Consider the following 24,391-nt stretch of genomic DNA (forward strand, 5'->3'; position numbering starts at 1 on the left):
TGCATTCAATTTCTGCATCATGTTACTTGGAAAGATTATGCTGGATATATAAATGGACATTTTATTAGGAAGGATGAAGAGTAATTAACCTCCTTTACAGATTAGAAAGCTCTATACAGTATTCTTCTTTTATGTAATGTATATTTTTACTGGTATAGAAAGTGTATCAGTCACTGCACATCTGTGAGATTCATTGTACAGTGCAGTTGAAAAGCCATATATACTTTGCACTTGTGAAAACCTGATAGATCCAATTCATGAATAGTTACTCTCACCGAAAAATTGATTCTAAGACAACCTATTTTTCATATACTTCATAAGGTTTCATTGACAGGCCCAGTCTCCCGTCCAATAGCTTTTCCTCTAAACAGGGTTTCCCCAAAATATTAAACTTGCTATCTTGGATTTAATTAGGTGGTTGGACTTTTGTTTAAATAAGGGATCTACAATCTGAGGTTCTCCAGATGCTTTGGACTTTGACTCCCATGATCCCTCACCATTGGCTACACTGTTTAGGAGTGATGGGGTGAGTTGTCCTAAGCATCCGGGGAACCAAAATGTTGCAGACACCTTGTTTACATGCTCTAGGATTATTGTACTAACTCCTGGTTTATATTTCAAAGGCCCCGAATTGTCATTGTCATGAGCTTGCTCCTGACATTACCACCACATAGTCTGAATAAAGCATATCCACCTACAGCCAAAATCCCTCACAGCCGATAGGGTTTTGTCTTTAAAAATACTTTTAATTTCAGCTCAAACTAGAAAAGGCTTGATTGGGGAGAGACGCCAATCTATTTGAAAGGGGAATTTAGGGTACAGTGGTGCCCTCAAAGACTCAAGTTGTTGGACATCTATGGTTAAGGGCTGGAAGGGGAATTATCTGGAGGGAAGAACCATCGGCGCTATGGCAATAGTTGGGGGGGGAGGGGTTTCTCAGTTTGAAGATGTTTTGATCTGTTTTCTTTATTAAGATGAAAATAATAAAAGGAAGTTAAGAAAAAAAAAAAGAAAATTACAAATGTAAGCTATATCCAAGGGGAACCCTACTCATCTTTTCTGCTGAGGAAAAGGTTATCTTTCTATTTTTTATCTTTATTATTATTATTATTATTATTATTATTATTATTATTCTGCTTTCCCAAAATTCTCCTCTCTTCCAATGAGTTTGAATTTAGATATCCAGCAAATCGCATCCACGCAGCACCATGAGATGCGTGAAATAGTTTTGCTTTATTTCCTCTAAGGATCATCCTTTTTACTTCAATTGGCCCATTGAATTATCTAGGACATTAGGAGATGCATTAGGTGTGAGGCAGACATCCACAATATGAAATTAAAATGGACTGAAATATTGGTTTCCCATAGTGCCCGTGCCATTAATAAGAAACCTATTTTCAATCACATTCTGAATCAAGAGTTATCAGTTACGTTTCTGTGACTGCATGCATATGAAAGCTATTAAATTATGATTTGTTTTAAATATATACATTGTATAAGCATGTTGTTCCCATTGTGCTGTCAAATTCAAATCTATCCTAGGTTTTCAAATTGGGCAAAGGTTTGAAAAATGGACCCAAAAAAAGCTATCCCATTGTCCAATTCAAATGCTTTTGTGTTGCACATTTTAATTTTTGGCTGGAATAACAGGTTGCTATTGTGCACTATCAACATAATCATCTTCTCTTATAACTAAATGGCACATTAGGTATTTTAATGAAGCCGATTTATCCTGCATGTAGTTTTATTGCCCTACCAGGTTGGAGGTCATAGTCTGTTCAAATCATTTGCTTATTTGAAGTTGACATTTATTGGTGAATTTTCTTTTTTTATCAGAGATGCACTAGGACCATGAACAACAGTGGTTTGGAATTCAATCAGAATTATTTTCTTCTTTACACACAGACCTTTGTTTCATTACTGGTTTCAAGAAAGCTGAGCTGTACATAAATGTAGAGTTAAAAAGAACCAAATGTCACAATTAATCTTCCCAGTACCTAAAGGCTATATAGGGTTTATTGTGTCTCTTGTAACAGAAATCTGGTATTTACTTTATCTTTATTTATAGCACGTAAATAGTAAACTGTTCCACTGTTCCGTTCATAGATATATGAACATGCATGTGATTTGCAATGAGCATTCGGTCGATCATTTCCTTGCAGGAACTAAACTACAACTGACGCAGTGTATTTCATTTCCCTTACACAGGGCATAAAAAGGAGCAGCCCCTTTGCATGAACCATTTTTTTTTAGTAAAACTTTCAACCTTGCTATATTTAATATTAGTGACTAAGTGTAAAGCTATTGGGGAATTTTGATTATTCAATGAAGCACATTGTTTTTAAAAGATGATAATTTCTTAGACAGCCATAGAGCCTGTTACAGAATTGGAACCTCCTAGTCCAACTGTGGATTCAGTTAAATTGGATCTTTCTGAATTGACAGCAAATGTATGTCCTTTTCATTCTCAAAGTAAATGTGGACCTTGAAGGGATTGCATTCACTGTTGAAGCAGATAATTCAGATTCAGAGAGACGAATGATCTGAAGAATGAAAAGGAAGGATGTAAAATCAGATGGAAATATATAACAGGGAGTAATTTACTTGGTGTTATTGTACAAATGAAGATAAAAAAATAAAAAAATGTTTAGGAACAAGAACATCATGTAGAACGGTTATCATTGTAAATTCTCTGTAAATCTTCTGGGAAAAATATGTGTAAAAAGTACTGAAACTTTTTTTTTTTTTAATGTTCCATTAGGAAACTAACCTCCTTAAATTCCAGCCTGGAGTTGAGAGCGAAGCCCGATGAGAATCCCGGGGACCTGGAAGGGAAGGAAGAAAGGGCGTGCCGTGCCACACCCTCCAACCCAAAGCTGGAAGGGGAGGCTGGAGTGCCCACTCGCAAAAGAAGGAAGAAAAATGGGTGGCATCCCATACCCCGCCCCCCGAACCCAGAGACAGACGGGGACACTGGAGTCCTCACTCCCTGATGAAGGACAATTACGCCTAAGGAAACCCCACTCTGGCCTGCTCTTCCAAAACAAAGTCATTGAAGAACAAGGGGGCGGGCATGTGGGGTGCATTTAAGGCCCCAAACAGAAGTCCCTTTCACATGAATAGCAGGCATTTAAATACTGCAACAAAAACGGCCTGGCTTTTGCTGTCACATGAATGGCAGGCATTTAAACACTGCAACAAAAACGGCCTGTTTTTGCTTTTGTTTTCTCTGTAAAGTTAAAGAGCCATGTGGAAAGGGGCCTACATATCATTACTAATGGACAAACAGCAGTTTAATTCACAAAAGAAGGAGGAATCAAAGTATCCTGTGACATGAAAAACAGTATTTTTAACCCCTTAAGTGCCAAGGACGAGGTATTTCGTCCTTAATATTACCATTGCAGTGCCAAGGGCAAGATACCTTATCCTTTTTGGCACTGCACTTTGTGCGATCCCTGCAAAGAGGGAATCTCACAAAAGTGAAATCCAACCCCTGGTCTGAGGAGGAGGTTCCTCCTCACATTCAGGGGGTTGGATTTCTTTCACTTTCACGTCAGTGTGCGTAATGCACGCTGACATGAAACTGAAAGTAAATTTCACTGCGATAGCCATTTCCAGCTGCCACTGTGAAAAGAGAAGGCGAGTGTCCACCTTTCTCTCCCTCGATCTGCAGCATTATTGCGCCGATCAGATCGAGGGAGGTGTCGTTGGAAAGGGGAGAGTGTCCCCTTTCCAACAACACCTTATTTGAAGCATTGCTGCGAGTGGATCAGACGCGGATCAGGCTCAGATCGCTCGATCTGCACCCAGCAATGCCTCTAGACCACCATGGATCCATTTGTGAAGTGGGGGGTGAGGGGGCCGCTTACTACGTAACCCGCCCTCTTCCCCCTGGCCCCCAAGGCATGGGCCAGCATGTTTTGCCCATTATGGGGGCAGATGGGCACACTAATATGTCAATCTGCCCCTAAAGAAGGGTCACAATGAAAAAAAAAACATTTGTTTGGTGGGGGTGGGCCATTAAACCACCACAGATGTTTTTAGTGGAAAAAGGGGGGTTGGACTCCCCCCACCCAGACCTTTCCCAGAGGGAGAAGCTGTAACGCATGCCAGCCACAGCTCCAGGATAGTGGGGGATAATGTGCCTGGCATGGGCAGCTGTCCCTCATGTGGGTTGAGCATCCACAAGCCCAGAAATGGTTCCAGGGAGCCCCGGCAGGCTCTCCAACCTTTACCAAGAAGCTGTAACACAGCCCAGCCAGAGCTCCATGCTGGGTTTAGAGATGGTTGGCCCACATGGGTGATGGGTGCCCAAGCATGGGACAACACCCCAACCATCCTTGAGCTCTGTGAGTTGTGTTACACCTTCTCCTGCTGGGAAAGGACAGGGAGTCTGCCAAGTATCCCTGAAAATGCTGATGGACTTGTGGATGGTCAACCCACATGAGGGACAGCCACCTAAGGCCAGGGACATTAGCCCCGACCATCCTGAAGCTCTAGGTAGGCAGCATTACAGAATCTCCCTCTGGTATGGATGGGGACCCTGCCGGGACTCCCTGGGACTGCCATTGGACCTGTGGAGGGTTGACACTTTCTTTTCTACCCACATAGGTGGACCACGACATGTGTTGTTGGCGGCGTGTTTCAGTAGTTTCCAGGTGGGAAACACAAATTATGTTTTTTTCCTAAATTTGGGACTTTGCCAGGGCTTGTGGGTAATAAAATCTAGGGCGATTCGCCCAAGTCAGTCCTATGTGGATTCCCACGGGTGTCTTCTTTTCAGAAATGCATGGGGTTCCCCCATTTTCCTTGGTGGCGTTGTAAGAGGATTCAATTCAACACTACAGCTAAGTCAATGCCTAGTCTGGGATACTGAATGGAAACCCTTATTGATATATCTTTACGTCCAGTTCATGCGTTCTGGATGACTACCCCTATATAACACCCCTCTCTTGGAATCCCCCTGACCCCACTGAGCCACGAAGTAGTTCTGTTTTGCAAGTTTAAACGGTTTATTTGATAATTTAAACAATATATATATATATATATCACACTTCATAATAAATTAATAATTGAATATCACACTTAATCTGAGCAGTAATCAATAATGGATAGTCCGGCACTAGCACACTTCTTTATAATCAATGATGAGTGGTTATAGGATGGATACGATAGCAACAATACTTTTATGGTTTCAAATGGATGCAATGTGGAATGAAATGCAGTACAGAAAATAACTTGATAGGATTTCAGCAAAAGACAATGTAATCACTTTCTTGGACAATTCACCCCCCCTTTTATGCACTGTAAGGAGATGAAGATGACACAGTTCTTAGGAATGCAATCAAATAGAATTCAGTTAAATTCCCCCCCAGCAGCTTATACAACAGATAGGAGTTTTGAAACACAGGCAAAATGCTTTGAATATGGTGACAATGCAGTGAGAAATATGCTGAAAATGGTTTTAATTCCCTTTAGGAGGTTCAGGGTGAGTGAAATATACTTGGGATGAGTTCAGGCTCACTTTAGCAAGGATCTAGGAGTAACTAGCAGGTTAAACGAATTTTTGGCAAAGGAAAGCAATGAAGCTGCTGTTTTCACACGTGGCTGGATTTGTAACCAAATTGCAAATCGCGGTAAAATTCGCGAGTGCGAGAATCGTGATTACGGCAAAAGTATGAGGAGTAGGAAGTCGGTTCTAGGCTTGTTGAAAAGCTGAGATTCTAAGCTTTCAGAGGAAAGTTAAACCAAGTTCCTAGGTTCCAGAGATACGGACGATTAAATAAAGGTAGTTTTTCGGATTTGAAATTTTAAAAGTTCAAAGCGACAGGTTACAGCTTGCAGCTAGAAAATGACAAGTGACAGCTTTGCAAATGACAGGTGACAGTTAGGAGGCAGTTCTGGTTAGATTAAAATAGATTTAATTATATTATTTTAACTAAGAAATTGGTTCTGCACAGTTCTGCTAGGTACTCACAATATAATTTTAAAAGGAATGGGCCTCGCCACGGATCTGGTCAACAGGTTTTCTTCACTCGCCACGGACGGTTTCTGCGCACAGCGTCTGTGTCAGCTCTACTCTGCTGGTCTGGTCTGGGTCTCTGGTTCTGATCAGGTCTGTGGGTCCGGATACAGCGGTCTCCGGTTCAGCTGGTCTCTCTATGGATACAACACTGCTCTCTGGCAAATGTCAAGAGTTCTTGCAAAGAATTCAAACAGCTCGCCTGGCTGTGAATAGTGGCAATGATTTGAGGCCTGCTAAAGAGGGATTTAGCTTGTTGTTGACCTCTCTGCTACAAATTCTGAAGTAAAGTCTTGGTCTCTGAAGGTGGATAGATTGAAGTCTCTATGTTAGCTCTCTGGAGGTTGATGGAGGTAAAGTATGGATTTTCCCGGCAGAGCGTCCCGCAGCAGGTGGAATAGAATCCCCTATCTAGCTTCCAGTGGCTCTTTTAATGTCTTTTGAAAGTGGGTGTGTGTGCAGCATCACTATCCAGCCCCTCTCTCAACTGCCCATTGGTCAAGCTTTCCTTTCTCTCTTGATTGGGGAAAAGAAGTGGAGTGTCGTTTAATGGCTTGCAGAAAGGACACTCCCCTGTCAAATTACACACAATCTATATTTGACCTAAAGACATATTTCATAGATACACAGTGGTTTGAAATTACATGCACCCATCACATGAGGTATACCCTGTTCAAACTCTGCTCTTCCTGGGGGCTTGGGTTCAAAAATGGCAACATATTTCACTTTTTGGTCGGGTTACCAATATTGGATTTGTCCCCGCATTTACACCAATGTTCGCAAAGCATGTGGGCATTAGGTGGTGGAGTGTCAGATTTTTAACATACATATATTTAGAGTAATATCCTCTTTTCCGCTAAAAACCCCCCTGAACATACCACCGGGTCCTAACACGTCTTCAAATGTGCACAGAAAAATCACAAGAATAATGATATCACTTATAAAATGTTCACAAGTCCGCTCTATGAATGATCCATCTTTTTAGATTTATGTTCTGGCCCCAAAGGGGTGTGGTTTCCCCCCAGCACAAGGTTGAATTTCTGGTTTTTCCAGTTCTGCCAAGCCAGCTTGCTCTCACAGGCAGTGCTCCTCCCCTTTCCTTCCAGGAGGAAGCCACTTTTACGACCCCCCCCCAATAAAACATTTGCCTGAGTCAGGACAGGGCTTTGTTCAATTTCCTGCAGAGCCCAGGTAATTCAATCAGAGAAGTGTCATATCCCTTTTGGTGGGAACAGCAAAAGGCAGCTAGGCCTGGGAACACAGCTGTTGTGCAAGGCTCAACTCCTATCGGGGGTAGCTGGTGGGCAAAATTCCCTCTCTTTTTAAGCCAGGCCTCAGCTAAATGTCTCTTTGGCTGCCAGTTTCCCTGTCCAAATCAAACTTCCAATTTTTACGCATGCAGCTAGAATGCTGATTCTAAGTTTAAAACTATGACATTTAAAAAATTGCAACCTATGTGACACTCAAAAGTAGGTCACTCATTTCTTTTAAACATTTAGATTTTTAGTGTCTTTCAGTCCAAATTTACTTAAACTGCTGAACTCCACAGCTCAGCCAGTTTTGCTATGAACATTATTTTAGGCTCATCCTCTTTCCAGATTTTGTATGCCCACAAGACTTTATTCTGTCAAATGTCTGCTGGTGTTCAGTGAGATTGTTGGATATTCTGCAATGTTTGAAATGGGCATTCTGAGCTTGCCTTCAGAGAAACAAAGGGTGATTTTTAAAGTGCTTTCTAGCGAACAGGCACTGCTGTTTTTCTCTTTGGCACCCCATTTCACTCATGGCTCTTCTGACCCAGCACACCCGCACCGGGGGGTGGCAAGTCAGGCGACCATTTTGGTGTGCGCACAACTGCGCGGTTTTCATAGATTCTGGCGCACATGTGGGCTTTTTCGTCCATCTTGGATTTCCTAAGCCCACAGCACCAAATGTTGCAGCATAATAGTCCAAACGTGGGTCAGAACACCCAACAGCGTCAACACCTCAAGCCCAAATCTGTAGGTTATCCACAAGAGCAAATGCCTGCAAAATCTGCACTGCTGAAAGATTTGGAGTTACCAGTGGTTTAGCATTTTCCCTTTGCGCTCAGGTAGGTGCACCCGCACATGTGAGGTACAGTTTTCATCGGGACATCTGTGGGAACACAGGAAGGTAGGACATGTGATGTTGGCGGCATGTTTCAGTGGGTTGGCGGTGGGAAAGTTCAGAAAATTGTGGGGTTTTTTGCAAATTTGACTTGGTGGTGATTGTGGGTAATAAATTCTGAGGCGATTCGCGCAAGTCAGACCTCTGTAGATTCCTATGGGTGTCTTCTTTTTGGAAATGCATGGGGTACCCCGTTTTCCTTGGTGGCTGTGACACCACAGGCCAAATCTGTAGGTTGTCCACAATAGCAAATTCCCACAAAATCTGCTCTGCCAAAACACTTGGTGTTACCAGTGGTTTAGCCTTTTCCCTTTGCACCCAGGTAAGTGCACTGTTATGCTTGAGCTAAAACATGGCGCTGGTGCGTAGTGCATTCTGGGGGCACTCAGAGCCAGAATGGATATTTATTCCATGCCTCAGTGAAAAGCTGTACTTAGTTTGCTGAGAGCTGAATTTGCTTTGCTGACGGAACATGCTTTCCAAACCTGGTATGCAGCCAGTCAAGGACATTCTGCTGGGAAAGCTGGTTTTATTATGTCTTGCTATGAGTTATGGAACTGTTTTCCGTGGTGGTTGTTCTTAGGAGAGGAGGGAAGCGATTTGCTCCTTGAGGTTACTGTCGGTTGACCCAGCTGGCAACCAACGGTCACTTATCAATGCGCAAGTGCATTGCTAGAAGGTTCGAGAAATTGCCACCCCTGTTTGAGGAGTGCATATATGCGGAACCCCTCAGTGGTCAGACGAGATAAGCACAAAGACCTCAGGCGGATGGGGGGACGCCTTTGTCTGACATACCTGTGGGCTGTTGTGCTCTCGGCCTGGCTGTTACCGGGGTCTTCCAGACGCTTCTGGCGAGATGAGGGATTCAGTAACGCCCACGGTGATGTATTTTCTTTTGAATTCTCTGTCTTTTCTGTGATTTATTTCTGTGTTATCACTTGCTGTTTCCAAGCTATGAATAAATAACCGTAAGTGCTCATTATTTCACTAACTGCGTATTTGGCTGTGTGTTATTGCTTCGCCTACCTGCTTTCAAATTATTTTTCTTTGCTCTACACATGTACTGATGATGAAGTGTCCGTGCACATTTGGAGAGCAAAACATTTTGCCGCTGTGAGCAGGGTATTTGTGATGAATTGTTTCCAAATATCAAAGAATCTGTTTAAACGCAGATAGGCTTTGTTTTCATTGCAGGCAAAAGATTGTTTTCAGTTGGCAGTGAGTGTTGGGCTGTGCTAATCTGTTTTTTTTGTGTGTGTGCGTGCCTGCGCGAGTAATTGCAGTGTTGAAAGGAGAAAGAAAAAAGAGGTTTTGCCAATTACTGTAATGATGAATAGCTTGTTCAGGAAAAAGAGCCTTCCCGCTGGCGGTGAATGTCCGGATGTTATTATTCCAGGTTGGGCTAAAGGCCATATGATAAATTAGCCCAGGTGTGGGCGTGCGGAGCGGGACTGTGTGAAACATGGGATCATGGATTGGGAGACGCTGATCCATCTGATGTAATGTCTTGTTTACAACAGGTTTCAGTAGAAAGGGGAAAGGAATGCACCGCGCTGGGTAGGCATGGTTGGGTCCTCCTGCATGCCGATAGGAAAATGCATCAGAGAAATGAGGAAATGAAAGAGAATATTTCAAGATTAGAAAAAAAAAAAGGGTTGGCTGCAGGAAAGCGAATTGCGTTGATGCAGCAGATTCAGATGAAGCTTTGTAAAGATAAAGCTGATAAATATCAGGCTGTGGCAGAGAGGGCAGCAGTCAGAGTAGCCCGGTATAAGTATAGGAAAAGAAGGGGAGGGGTCAACCATAGAAAAGTGGCAGCTGTAGGCTCTACCTCAGGTGTGGATTGGGACCTTGATAAGTGGGATGGAGACATTTTTAACTCAACAAGCCAAGAGAGCAGCTCGACAAATGAGTCAGATCCCAAAGCGCAATTTAATCAGAAGACAGTGGTGGCTAAGCCAGTTAGAAGACGGCGAGCTGGGCCCCACCCACAGAATCCTGCGGGCGGGGTTGTGGATTTAACCGCGCTGGAGGATTACACCCAGCAGGAGGTTGGGGAAATCATTACTTGTTTGAGGCAAAAATCAGGTGAACCTTTATTGACATGGATGGTGAGATTGCTAGATGGGGGCGCCGCGGGGTTGTTGGTAGATTCCACAGACTCACCGCGTTTTCTACCTTTGTCAACTGACACCAATGTACAGGAGGTCTTAAGGGCAGGGCCGCCCCTTGATGATAATGGCCAAGATTCACAGGTGTCTTTGTTGCACCTAGCAGTCTAAGCATGTAACCGTAAGTAGCCCATTACCACAGATTGGCCTAGCGAGGAAACAAAGTGGTATACTTTGAAAGAGGCGATTCAAAAGGTCAGAGAGCATGCTATGAAAGAGGCAATTCACGTAGATGCTCCAGGACACATGGGGGCCGTGCCGTGATCAGAACTGCACCGCCCGCATACAAAAGTGTCATTATGACTTTGCTCGTAGGTATGACGGGCAAACCCACTGATGAGGTAGTGGATGCCATTCGGCAACTGGAAGATTTAGGGGAGTGGGACAAGAGTAGTGAAAAGCCACGTGAGAGAGGGGCGTAGTGAGAGAAGAACTGAAGGCAGGAGGCAAGATAGTAGAGACTCCAGAGTGTCCAGGAAAGACATGTTTTTGTCTTTGTTAAAAGATGGTGTTCCACGAGAAGAAATTGATGGTATTGAAACTAGGGTAATGTATGAACTATACAAAAAGAGAGGGCTTGCAGCCAAAGAGCACTATAAACAGGTTAAGAAACAGGTAGTAACCAAGCCACAGGGCGACACCTCACCTTCCGCTCCTCCTGAGGAAGAACAAGAAGAAGGGTCTATGGGGACACCTTCCCCGTACCAGCCAACATACACTGATTTGAGGAAGGTGGTGAGTGCAATGCTAGAGGCAGAGTCAGGTCACACTCATTCAAAATTTGACTAGGGTTACGGCCAAGCTCCGGCAGCGTCTGCTCGCATAAAAGTGGATAGGCGGCCCCATGTTAATGTTAAGATTTTTTGGGGGCCAGGAAATACGCAAGGGGTGTGAGCATTGATAGACACCAGGGCGGAGGCCTCTCTGATTCATGGGAATCCAGCACGATTCAAGGGCAGACAGTTTACTATTACAGGTCTCGGGGGGGAAAGGAGACCCCCGGAGTACAAATTGAAATGGAGATGAAATAGGCAATTTGACTAGGCAGAAATACCAAGTGTTGATTGTCCTGATACCCGAGTACATAATTGGCTTTGACATTCTGGAAGGGTTGACTTTGTGACTTGGAGGTAAAACGTACCAGTTTGGGGTGAGTGCATTGATCTGCACACCCATTACCGTAGGCAAATTGAAGATGCCCCCAGTACAGGTGCCTGTAGCAACCAAGCGGGTAGCAATGAAGCAATACCGCATTCCTGGGGGGCACAAGGAAATTTCAGACACCATCAAAGGGTATGTGAAGGTGGGTGTGTTACGCCCTATTACCACCGCATGGAACAAAACTCTCTGGCCTGTCAAAAAAGGGGATGGGTCTTGGAGGATGACGGTGGATTACCGTGAGTTGAATAAACACACTCCTCCCTTAGTGCCCACGGTCCCAGATGCCATAACCTTGATTGAGAATGTCCAAAAGTTTGAGGGGACTTGGTATGCAGTGGTAGATTTAGCCAATGCATTTTTCTCTGTGCCAATTGCTGAAGAGTGCCAAGAGCAGTTTACATTTTCTTGGAGCGGGCGTCAGTATACCTTTACAAGGTTACCTATGGGGTACATACATAGCCCGACTATCTGTCACCGGATGGTGGCAGAGCACTTAGACAAGATACCGTGTAAACCTGACATACAAATCTCTCACTACATTGATGATATTTTGATTCAGGGCAAGGATGAGCGCAGTGTGCAAAATCCGTTAGAAGTTATTATGGAAGGATTGAAGAAGGAAGGGTGGTAGATTAACACGAACAAAATTTAAGGCCCAGCTGAGAGTGATATTCCTAGGGATTCAGTGGCATAATGGGCATTGAGAAATGGTGCCGAAGGCCCGACCGAAGATTCTTGAGTTTACCACTCCAATGAACAAAAAGCTAGCTCAGCAGTTTATAGGGCTCTTTGGGTTTTGGAGGCAGCACATTCCCCATTTAGGACAGATACTGGCCCCCCTCTACAAAGTAACACAAAAGAAATATGAGTTTCAGTGGGTGGGGGGGGGGGAAGAGCAACAAAAAGCATTTGATTTGGCAAAAGATACCGTGCAGCAGGTACTTGATCTATGGCCAAGGAAGGTGAAGTGGAGTTGAATGTGTCTGTGCAAGACAATTATGTTAACTAGAGTGTGTGGCAGAAACAAGACAGGAAACATGTGCCATTGGAGTTTTGGAGCCGTAAATTACCCGATGCTGGTAACTCATACACTCCGTTTGAGAAGCAGTTGCTGGCATGTTATTGGGCCCTTGTTGATAATGACCAAATGACGGTGGGCCATAATGTATTGATGAGGCCAGAAATACTGATTATGCAATGGGTACTGAGCTCTCCTAAAACACATAGAATAGGACATGCTCAAGAAGCTAGCATAATTAAATGGAAATGGTACATTCAAGACAGGGCCAAATCAGGGAAGGGTGGAGTTGCAAAATTACATGAGCAAGTAGCCAACATACCGCCCTCAGATTACATACCACCGGAAGTGCCTGAAAAAGGCGAGTCTCCCATGAAATGGGGAGCACCTTATGGTGATTTGACCGTGGAGCAGACAGAGCATGCCTGGTTCACGGATGGCTCGGCCCGATATGTGGGAACAGAGCGATACTGGAAAGCGGTGTCATATAATCCCAAGACAAAAAAGATTTTGACAACATCAGGGAAAGGGAAGAGCAGTCAGTTTGCAGAGCTCTATGCAGTTTACCAGGCATTGAAACAAGAGACCCCTGGTCGATGTCATTTGTACACGGATTCATGGTCAGTGGCGAATGGGTTGGCGGTGTGGCTGCCAACCTGGCAAAAGAATGGGTGGAAGAGTCATTCAAAAGAGTTGTGGGGAAAAGAACTGTGACAAGATATTGCGGAAATGTTATCACAAAGTGAAGTCACTGTGTATCATGTGGGCGCGCATTGTGCTACAGACTCATTAGAACGTTGGTTTAATTCTGTTGCAGATGAACACACCAAGATTTCATCTGTGGATGCGGAGGCTCAGGAAGACGATTTGGAGGGTTTGGCCAAGTGGGCTCGCCAGAAATGTGGGCACCTTGGAGAAAAGGCTACTATCAAGTGGGCACAAGCTCGAGGAATCAATATTCCTTTAGAGGTAGTGAAAACGATCATTTTGCAATGTCCAGTGTGCCAACACCAACAGCACAGGCCTATCCCTCAGATTGTCCGGGGTACATTGTGAAGAAGAAGGTTACCAGGTCAAATTTGGCAGATTTGATTATATCGGTCCCCTGCCAATCAGTAAAGGTTGTCAGTATGCATGCACTATTGTGGATACATATTCAGGATACATGTTTGTTTTGCCGTGCAAGCGTGCCACACAACTGAACACCATTAGGTTGTTAGATCAGATCATATTGCATTACGGAGTGCCTTTGCAGATTCAAAGTGACAATGGGTCACACTTCAAAGGCAAATTGATTCAAGAATATTGTCAGGAGAAGAGCATTGAATGGCTCTACCATGTGCCTTATTACCCTGCCGCTTCAGGATTAATTGAACGGATGAATGGTTTGTTGAAAGAACAGCTGCACAAGTCTGGAGATGGCAGTTTAGCAGGCTGGCATGATCATGTGTTTGATGCAGTGCACGTGCTAAACAAGAGGCCTGTGAATGATCATGAAACTCCTTTGATGCGGCTAATGACTCATGCTTTACAGATTCAACCCAACTCAGTTAGAGAAACCCTAGTGTACTGGGAAATTACCCCGGGTTCTTTAGCTCCCCATCGGGTGACTCCAGAGTCTGCAGGGGTAGTCTTGCATTCCCATGAGGAAATCAGATTAGACCGAAGAGGGATTGTTGTAATTGAAACAGGGATTGGAGTACAAATTCCCCCAGAGCATATGGGATGGATTGCCCCTAGATCTGGCCTAGCATTGAAGGGAGTTCAAGTGTTGGGAGGGGTCATTGATGCCGATTACGAAGGCGAGATCAAAGTCATCCTGATGAATAGTGGGGACCAATTTCTATCGATCCACAAGGGCGATCGGGTGGCCCAACTAATTATCATTCCTGTTAAGTTGTCCATGATTAAGAAGGGGGAGCCTCCTACAGTGTTAACTACCCGTGGGGATCGTGGTTTTGGCTCTTCAGACAGTATGGTACCGGGTGCGAAGGTGTGGGTGGAAAGGCCAAGTGGCCCACCAGTGCCCGCAGATGTCATTGCATCAGGCAAAGACCAAGTAGTCTTCGTGATAGAGCCCGGTAGAAAGAAATGGCAGAATGTGCCCGCAGACAAATGTTACCTAAGAGAGTGATTTTCAACACTGATATCTCCTTTCTGTGTTTGCCTTGTAGATTGTGTGTCTGGCTGGTGTAATTGTGGGACTAAATGGACTCCGTTCGGGAGAGTCAAACGGCATGCTGCTACCAATGAAAAATGTCACATCTGTGCCAGCGATCCATGGGAAACCAATAATGATGAGCAATGATGTCCAAAAGCAGCCCTATGCCGATGCCGAAAAGCCAGCCAGACCGAAGACATGGATTTATAGAATGCGAGAAACACGTCAGGTGCAAGTGAAAACAACATTGATCCCAGCTATGCGAGAGGCGTCTTCAGGACGGTGAAAATATTCCCCAATGATCACCCAAACAGAGAATATGTGGACGTATCTGGCACAACAGGTACTCAACATTACGCACTTTTGCCTCACTGACGTGCCCGATGCTGAAGCTTTACTGACTACGTGCTTAGTAGCGGTGCCGACGCCAGTTCTGGTTCTAAAACACATTTTCGGCATCACGCACAATGATTCTTTGGTTCAAGATTTAGATATTAGGCAATCCTTTTCCGTCTATGAGTACTGCAGGTTTTGCCAGGAAACGGATCGCAAATGGAGAAACTTGACACGTATTATAACCTACAATGTAACTCAAGGCGATGTCTGTTACCTTATGACATGCAATGCAAAAGAAATGGCAAATGCCAACAGCTCAATTTAACCAAACTGAAAAATCAAACTGTGTTCGAGAAACGATTGTGTTCACGAGTTCCAAGCACATATACCAGTATGAATAATACTATGTCTTGCAATCATACAGTGATAGCTGCCAGTCATCTGAATCATGTGAAACTTCCAACAGGAAGGCTCTTTTCCTGTGGCAACATCGCATACACTTACATTCCAGCTAACATTTCCGGAGGTCCATGTGCCTTAACTCGATTAGTACTGATTATGTTCCCTTTACACCCAGCAATATCTCGAAGCAAAAGGTCAGCTTTCGAGTCTGTGGGTCTATCCCCCCCGATTGTGATTCACATGTGCATTTGCTATTGGAAGCTGAGGTTCTAGCATTAAACCTTTCATTAGTGGGAGTTTGGGGTTTAACTGCTGGGGGTTATCAAATTAGCATGTCTAGTAGTAAAAGGACTCAATCATACTTCTCAGGCATTAGAAGAGTTAGTCCTTGACAGCAAAGTTATTAGAAAAGAAACTTTGCAAAACAGGGCTGCCTTTGATTATCTATTGCTGAAGCATAATTTAGGTTGTAACGCAGTTGAAGTTATGTGGTGTTTCAATCTAAGTGACCATTCACGATCCATTGAAAGTGATATTCGAGGTTTGAGGGATCTCATTTCTCAAGTGTCCCAAGATCATAGTGGGAATTGGTGGGATTGGTTATTTTCATGCATTCCCGATATTGGGAATGCTTGCATTTGTATTATATTAGCTATCATAATAGCTTGTTGTTGTTGTATTCAATGCATTCCCAACTTAGTTCTAATGTTTCGTCGGTTCCAGAGACCGGCTCCTCTGCCACTGGGCTATGGAAGATAAATATCCAAGGGTGGTATTGTTATGCTCGAGTTAAAACATGGCACTGGTGCACAGTGCATTCTGGGGGCACTCAGAGCCATAATGGATATTTATTCCATGCCTCAGTGAAAAGCTGTACTTACTTTGCTGAGAGCTGAATTTGCTTTGCTGAAAAAACATGCTTTCCAAGCCTGGTATGCAGCCAGTCAAGGACATTCTGCTGGGAAAGCTGGTTTTGTTATGTCTTGCTATGAGTTATGGAACTGTTTTCCGTGGCGTTTGTTCTTAGGAGAGGAGGGAAGCGCTTTGCTCCTTGAGGTTACTGTTGGTTGACCCAGCTGGCAACCAACGGTCACTTATCAATGCGGAAGCGCATTGCTAGAAGGTTCGAGAAATTGCCACCCCTGTTTGAGGAGTGCATATATGCGGAACCCCTCAGCGGTCAGACGAGATAAGCACAAAAGACCTCAGTCGGAAGGGGGACGCCTTTGTCCGACATACCTGTGGGCTGTTGTGCTCTCAGCCTGGCTGTTACCGGGGTCTTCCAGCTGCTTCTGGCGAGATGAGGGATTCAGTTACGCCCACGGTGATGTATTTTCTTTTGAATTCTCAGTCTTTTCTGTGATTTATTTCTGTGTTATCACTTGTTGCTTCCAAGCTATGAATAAATAGCCGTATAAGTGCTCATTATTTCACTAACTGCGTATTTGGCTGTGAGTTATTGCTTCGCCTACCTGTGTTCAAATTATTTTTCTTTGCTCTACAAACGTACTGATGATGAAGTGTCCGTGCGCATTTGGAGAGCAAAACAGTGCACCCACACACGTGAAGTACCTTTTTCATCGGGACACCTGTGGTAATGCGAGAAGGCAGTGCATTGGTTGTGTTTGCTTGGTTTTCATACATTTGCTGCTGCACTTTGTCACACAACCCTTTAATTTCTCATATGTGACCCACATTTAGTCGCTGCTTTAGGCACTATACACTTAAGTAACCTGCAAAAGTCACCTACCCTTCAAAAGGTCTGCCAGTGCTCTTTCAAAAAATGGATACTTGCCATTCCTCACCACATTTGTTTTCCTTATTTACACATGCTAAGTATGTCTGTTTAGGCCGTAAGCATACAAATCCTGTGTATCATGGCTCTGTTTTTGGCTTGTGGTATTTTGTGAAACATTACAAAGAATTGTGCGATTTCCTAATTGGAAGAGTCGGGGGAATGTAGCGGGGCATTGCTTTTCTCAAAATTCACAGAAGCTATTGCCTTACCGAGCCAACCATGTCCACCACATACCTTTTTTTATCTGTCATTTTTTCCAATTTGTTCCCATACTATGGACATTTTCCCTACATAGTTGTTGCCTGATGTAAAGACTGGAGAGGGGTATCTGTACTCCTGCTCTCTATATTGCAGAGTCAAAGCACACAGCCAAGATAATCTATGTGGTAAAACGTGGGTGAGCAATCAAGGCTTAGCTCTCAGGAGGTGATGCGGGCTGGTCACCAAGCACCCACAAAGGAATATCCACACACTAGGTTAGTGATAAGACAGTCTTTAAATAAGGTTCACATTATACACAATCGCAATAACACTACTCTGGCAATACTATAATGTCAAATACATACAGGTCTACATGGTACCACTCTTAACTATCGATTCCTTTGAAATGCATCCACGGCTAACAGCCCAATAACAACGAATCAGATGTAAGATGAATAAACGATAAGACCACAGAAAGAAAGCAAGTTAAATCAAGCAATGGCGGAACAGTCTTTCCCACTACAACAAGACAGTTCTGTGTGAGGGTCCCCCCACCTGGGCACCTGTAAATAAAGTGTATTAACAAGCCCAGTCCAGATATGCTTAAAATAGTCTTGATTCCTTCTAAAGGTACTATGACCCCCAATGTACCTGGTTTCGTAGAGTTTAAGGAGTCGTCGACGGGCCTTTGAGTGAACTCCCTTTAAGGCAGAAGCCAGGGGTTGTCGAGATTCCAAGCGAAGAAAAGGTGAAGGACGTTGTGGGGGAAGCAGCTTCGATCCTCACAGTGGTTATTGACGAAAGCTTGTGAACGTCCTGTGAAGATGAGGCGTGCGGTATACCTCGACGACAATAGTTTTTTGCCGCAAAGAGTCAATGAAGAAATTTGGCACAGCAAGGGCGTTGGGGCGTTGGGGCGTCGGCGATCGGGGCAGCACCTGGGCTGACTGTCGGATCTTCAGTGGCATCTTTGAGCTCTTTGGGTGGCACGAAACCCACCGGCAGATTCTCCTTGCTTATCAACGACCTTGAATTTTTCCAGCCGGACAAAGCAGTCGACTATGATGAGCAAGGGAGTCCTTGAATCAAATGTCTTAGGCAAAGGTGGAGCGTTGCAGCTGCGGTCGTTGAGCAGCATGACGTCAAGTTGTCCCTGCTTCTGGGCAACACACTCAACAGGCTTCCAGTGGTTATAGCAAACCTGCGAACCCTGGTCCACGACAATGGACTTGGATTTCCGGGTGCTTCACCTCGGATTTCTCAGTTGTCCCCTTCTCCGGTTGGCAGCCTTTCGAGGGTCTGACTTCCAGGGAGCTTTGGCAAAGATCAGCTGGTGCACGGTGGTCCCTCCTCACTCTGAAAGAGGTCTCCTAGCCAGGTCGTCTCTTGGATCAGTTTCTTGAAGGCACCGCAGCTTTCAGATCACGTTGAAGGGAAACAGCAGTTAACCTTCTTCTTCCGGCTCGGCTTCAAGAATACGCATCATTTTAACTCCAGCTTCTGAACGATTTCTATCAGTGAGAGGTCCCCATATATAATGTTTGGTCTCTCATTCACTCTGCTGGGTCACACTCAGGCAACCAATCATTCAGAAGGCCATTCATGCAGTCAGGCAGCCAATCAGGCTCATAGTGCATTCAGGCTGTTCTTCTCCATCCAGACACTCACAACATGGAATGTGGATTCAGACAAGCACGCAGCCATTCAGAACTCCACACTGCATTCATTCCAGTTTTGGGCAGGGCTGTCTCAGTCAGTGTGTCACATACCAGATACTAGTCACCCATAACATGAAATGCATATTTGTCACACACTCCATTCACCCAGGTCCCACCCACGGGCGTACCCACAACATACAGTCATTTGGAAGGCTCCAGCCAGTCTGTCCTGGACTTCCCCCGCAATACCATATATGGCACCACCCAACAGTCAGTCAGGGGAAGGGACAGACTCAGGGCTTCCCGGGACTTGGAAAACAAAGTAACAGGCGATAGAAAGCAAGAGGCCACAGGGGCCATCTTGTCTCCTTGCAGGAATCAATTGATTCCAATGGCAGGGCCTGAGTATCCCAAAATGGAGGATACTCAGAGCACCTGTCAATTCAGCATGGAGCTGCCACTAGCCCATATCCTGCTCTGTGGGCCAGACACAGGTGCCCAAAAACATACAGTAGGGGTACAGGGTTGTACCCCTGCCCATGGGTGCCATGAGGGTATCCCAAGGTTCTGTTCACTTAGACCAAAAAGAGGGAGAGCCGCACAGCCAGGAGTCCCACATGAACTCCTGTGTGGAAAACAAGACAGAACATACATGATAAGAGCATAAAGGACGGGGATACAGAGGCCCTGTCCCACCAATGCATTTCCAGGATCACACCTGACCTGTGCGAAACACCCCTTGCTAAACTTGGAATTTTGTCTACTTTTCAGAAATGTATGCCTTTCCATCTTCCCATTCAGCTTCCCTACGCTCCTCTTCCATTCCGTCCACGCATGTCCTATTGGAAAAAAGGGCAAAATCACCTACCTCTCACAAAATGGATGGTAACCATATAAAAATATGTTTTTTTGGTTTTCACTCAAACTTTTCTTGAAAGCTTGAGAAGTGGCGAATTAAGCACAGCAAACCATTTGTTCCTAGCTCTTACAAGGAACAAAACCATAGGCTTCTCTATACATTATTTTATTGGCATTTTCTGAAGAAATAAAACAAGTTGTCTCAATTTCTGGTTATTTTCTCTCACCCCCATATAGCAAACTAGGGTTCATTGGTGGCGTTATTACCGTCTACATGTGGGAATAAAAGGGGCCAAATTTGACCAAGATATCACATGTAACAAAATAGTTACAAGGGATTGAATGGAGACATACTAAAAATCACCAAAAAAGGCCTTGGCAATGGGGGGGAAACCCTTGGCAGTTAAGGGGTTAAACATTAAAAGCAGAAATGGCCTGCACATGCGTTTGCAAAGAAAAATGGCTTTAAAAGCCACAAGTGAAAAAATATCACTGCTCACAGGAAAATGTCAGGAAAGCAAAACATGATGTGTGGGTTGACCAAAGCAATGTATATTATGTTTTACCCACAAAACTCCAGTGACATGTGTCTTCAGGAAAAACCTGTTCTGGCTGAGGGCAAAACTTCACAAAGGAAAGCCCCTCTTTGGCCTGGATGTCACATCTCACATCAAATAAACCTGCAATAAAATATGGTGCTGCTCAAGGCGTCAATGCAGTATCCTCCAGACCTTCTGACTAGGAAAGCAGGGACTTCAAGAGAAAACCATCCTTGGCAGGAGCATGACTAAAAGGTGTGAATCCCTGCTGCACCCATGTCAAAGAGTGCACACTAACTTCATGGTCATCGGCTTGCTCAGGGAGACAGATGGCTGAAGCAGCCCTCCCATTTAGCGAACACGTACATTCACAATTATTTTAAAACACTATTTTAATTTTAGGCATGTTGCACAGCAACCATGCTGTGGATTGATTTCATTTTTATGCAATTTTCATGTAATTTCCAGGCAAGTTTGGGGATATAAAATGCATCTGTGTCTCTGGGAACTGTGATGGCCAGTTAGACTAGGTTTCTGGCTGATCTGAACAGGTTACAAATAAGAGTGTTGGTGAAAAGGTGTAACATGAAATTGGAGATATGCTTAATAACTTACATCTTCATAACTGTTGAGCATTTTATGGAAACAACACAAATGTGCCACATGGCCATGCTACATCATACAGATTTGGCAGTCGGCTTATCTAATTCCCCATGATCAGATAAAACGAGAATTATGTTTAGTAAGGCAATTGCTAGTACAATTATGAAGTTGTGATACATAACTAGTTTTTGCCAAAAAGTTGAAAGGAGAATGAAGGATGATGACAAATGGGAAGAGACAGATGTTGCTCCAAACCCCTAAACCAATCCTGACTGCGGCAGAGAGAGAGAGGGTAACGGTCCAATCCTAGTGGCAGGGTACTTCCCTGTGATTATAAAATTGGTGATGTCATTTCTGCTATATAAGGAGGACTGCACTAGGACAGATAAATACACAAAAACTGGGGGGACAGAAAAAGGAGGGCAGAGAGACAGAAAAAGGAGAACGGAGAGAAGGCTGCTGAAACTTACCATCTTTGAGAGGGGAGTGAGAAGACCCCTGCCCTATTTTTCCAGAGTGTCCTGAGATGCAGCTGGATTTCCTGAACCTTAAGCCAAGGCTTGCTATGTAGGTAGCAATAACCCCAGCCCATCATTGCATAAGCCCTTCATTCTTGTAGCAAAGCATCCAATATTTCCCCATTGAAAATTACTAATTAAAAACCCCAATTGCCAGTGCATTTTAGTCATCTCCCCATTGAAGAATACTTTGTTTGCCCATGTATTTCAATCATCTCCCCATAGAAGAATCTCTTGATTGCCTGTGTATGTGAGAATATCCCCATTGAAAAATCCCTCATTTGTCTGTGCAAATCCAGAGTGTGTTTTGTAAGTAAATCAATTAATTCCCCTATTGAATTTCATGGGATTAGATTGGTGGAATTCGAAAACAGCAATCTTTTTCCCAGTGTTTTTGTTAATTGTTATAGTTATAAAGTGTTGCCCAACAGAATTCATCCTATTGTGATCTGAGAAACAAAATTGCCCCTTTGTTTAAATTGGGCCTTTATAAACAAGTTTCCATTTGCCACTATTATTCCTCTTTGCATTTGCTATCCTAACCAAAAACTGATTTCCTTGTTGTGAGCTAACCCCTTTCCCAGAGTCTACCTGTCATTTGCAGCCTCAGTTAAAAAAACTAATTCCATGTGCCTTTTCTTTCCCATTGAAATTAAGCTCGACATACCAAAAAACAATTTTCCTCTTCTGTTCCTATTCCTATTATATTCTGTTGACCATATTGTGTGGTCAAAACGATTTTTCCATTTGCATTCCCTTTCCATTGCCCATGTATTGTATATTCTAAAAATCAATGTTCTCCTGTGCCGATTAGTAGTCCCTAAAAGCTCTGCCTGTCTTTCTAACAAAGCAAGCAAATTCTGTTTTCAACCTCTTTCCCAAAGCAGTTGTGAGGAATAATTTTAAAACAACTTTCTTCCATTGGTGCTCCAAAACGGATTTTCCCCTGCTTTGCTGGCTCCCCATTTTGTTTCTGTCGGCGCCACACCAAACCCGTTTTTTCCCCTGTATTCTTACTCCCTGCCACAGCCTTCCATTCAAAGGAATCAAGTCCAATTGATTTTTGGGAGTTGGGTGTGGCAGGGGTAGTGCTTAATGTTAGTGCCATCATTGTGTGGTAAATTGTTCTTTTTCTGGTCTGCCATTAAAAAAGAGGAAGCAACTGTGAAAGTATATCTTAACCTGGTTGTTTTGTAGAGATTATTGCAATTTGTGTTCCCACAACATTGGCGGCTGTTGTAATTGGTGGATTCTCCTTCGACCTAAATAATACATTAATAAATATCTTTTTGATACACACCGGCCTGGTTCCTGGTCCATTGTGACATGGGGCGTGGTGGAGGTTGGGTGCGAGATGGGTTGGAGGCCTACTCAAAAAGAATCTGTAGTATACTAAAAAAAATTAAAGCATTTTATTGTGCGCCACATTCACTGCAGGGGAAGGAGTTCCCTGGCTGGCGTGTGCCGAGTAATAAACCGTGACACCTTTCCAAACAATCTGAAACCTGCGATCCACTAAACAAAATATCTACTGCCTCTTTACACGAGGTGTCGGCGTAAATGCCCAACAAAAAAATATTTAAAAAAAAAAAAAAAAAAAAAAAAAAAAAATCGATCCAATTAACAAAGGGAGCGGGATTTAAAACGTTATTGTGTACTGCTTTACATGTGTATGAAAAGTTCTTATAGCATCTTAAGTGTATTCGTTTGATTTACAGTATTTAGAGCATGTACAGGAAGGACATATTAAATCACTACATGGATACACATGCAAATGGCATATGCACAGCAAGGTAATAAAAAATGCAGTTGATTAATCACTTAAAAAAATACTATGTTTAAAGAAAGATATCCTTCTATCCTGGCCTATTTGTAATACATAGGCCCTTAAAATGCTACCCCTTCTCTCAGCACTGGAATTATATTTAGTTTAGGCAATGCAACTTCTGATCTCTCGTGTTCCTATGAAATGACCAAACACATGCCCTACTGCTTAGCAGTTTCTGGAGATTGCGTATGAAAACGTGCACTAGATTTATGTATTTATTCAGATTTGTAGAGCGCACGTCAGCCCGTGGGCATCGTGGCGCTTGTTACAGACAGTGACTTAGTTACGTAGGATGCAATAGTTACATACAATTACAATAGACATGTACACATTAGCAGATAATATAGGTAATCTTAATTTCCTGGTTTTGTTTTGTTTTTGACTAGATGTGTTGCACAGGTCTATCAACTAACACTAGCCGGGCGTGATTAAAATAAATACAAACACCTAGAGTTTGAAGAAGTGTCAACATTACTAAACAGTATTAGATGTCTGGTCTCAATCAAATAGCATAATGCATGCAGAAACAAATTGCTTATTGTTCTCCTGCCCTAGTTTACTTATATTTGATTTAATGGCATAGCACATTTTTACAAAGAACATAATTAAAGTCTTTATTTTATTTTTTGTATAGCGCTGCAAGCCCATGGGCCTCAGGGCGAACAAAAAGAAAGGACAAACAGGTAACAGAAAGGAGTTTTTTTTTTGTTTTTTTTAATCCTGGTATAGAGAGTGGCTGGGCGTACGGTAACGCAATTCTCCATCACCACATCCACAGCATGCACGACTCGTGTCTTTCAAATTGGCCAACTCTTCGCCCTGTGTGTGTCCGGAACAGGCTCGGACTGGCCTATAGGGCAATAGGCCCAGAGTCGAACCAAAAACACAAAATGCTCGTGTGGACCAGTTTTTTTGGTCAAAGTGGGCCACTTTTCTGGCCAATGTGGGAGAGTTTGATGAGTGTATTCA

The 24,391-nt window shown here is 43.7% G+C and overlaps 1 long non-coding RNA gene across 2 annotated transcripts in view; it reads right to left on the bottom strand.

Annotated features, from left to right (window-relative positions):
- LOC138516673 (uncharacterized) overlaps positions 1–24,391 on the bottom strand; it is a 123,989-nt gene that overhangs the window by 98,986 nt on the left and 612 nt on the right. The window lies entirely within an intron of this gene.

The sequence above is a fragment of the Ambystoma mexicanum genome, chromosome 6q (genome assembly GCF_040938575.1).
Source record: "Ambystoma mexicanum isolate Mex_15411 chromosome 6q, UKY_AmexF1_1, whole genome shotgun sequence".
Classification (NCBI taxonomy): Eukaryota; Metazoa; Chordata; class Amphibia; order Caudata; family Ambystomatidae; genus Ambystoma; species Ambystoma mexicanum.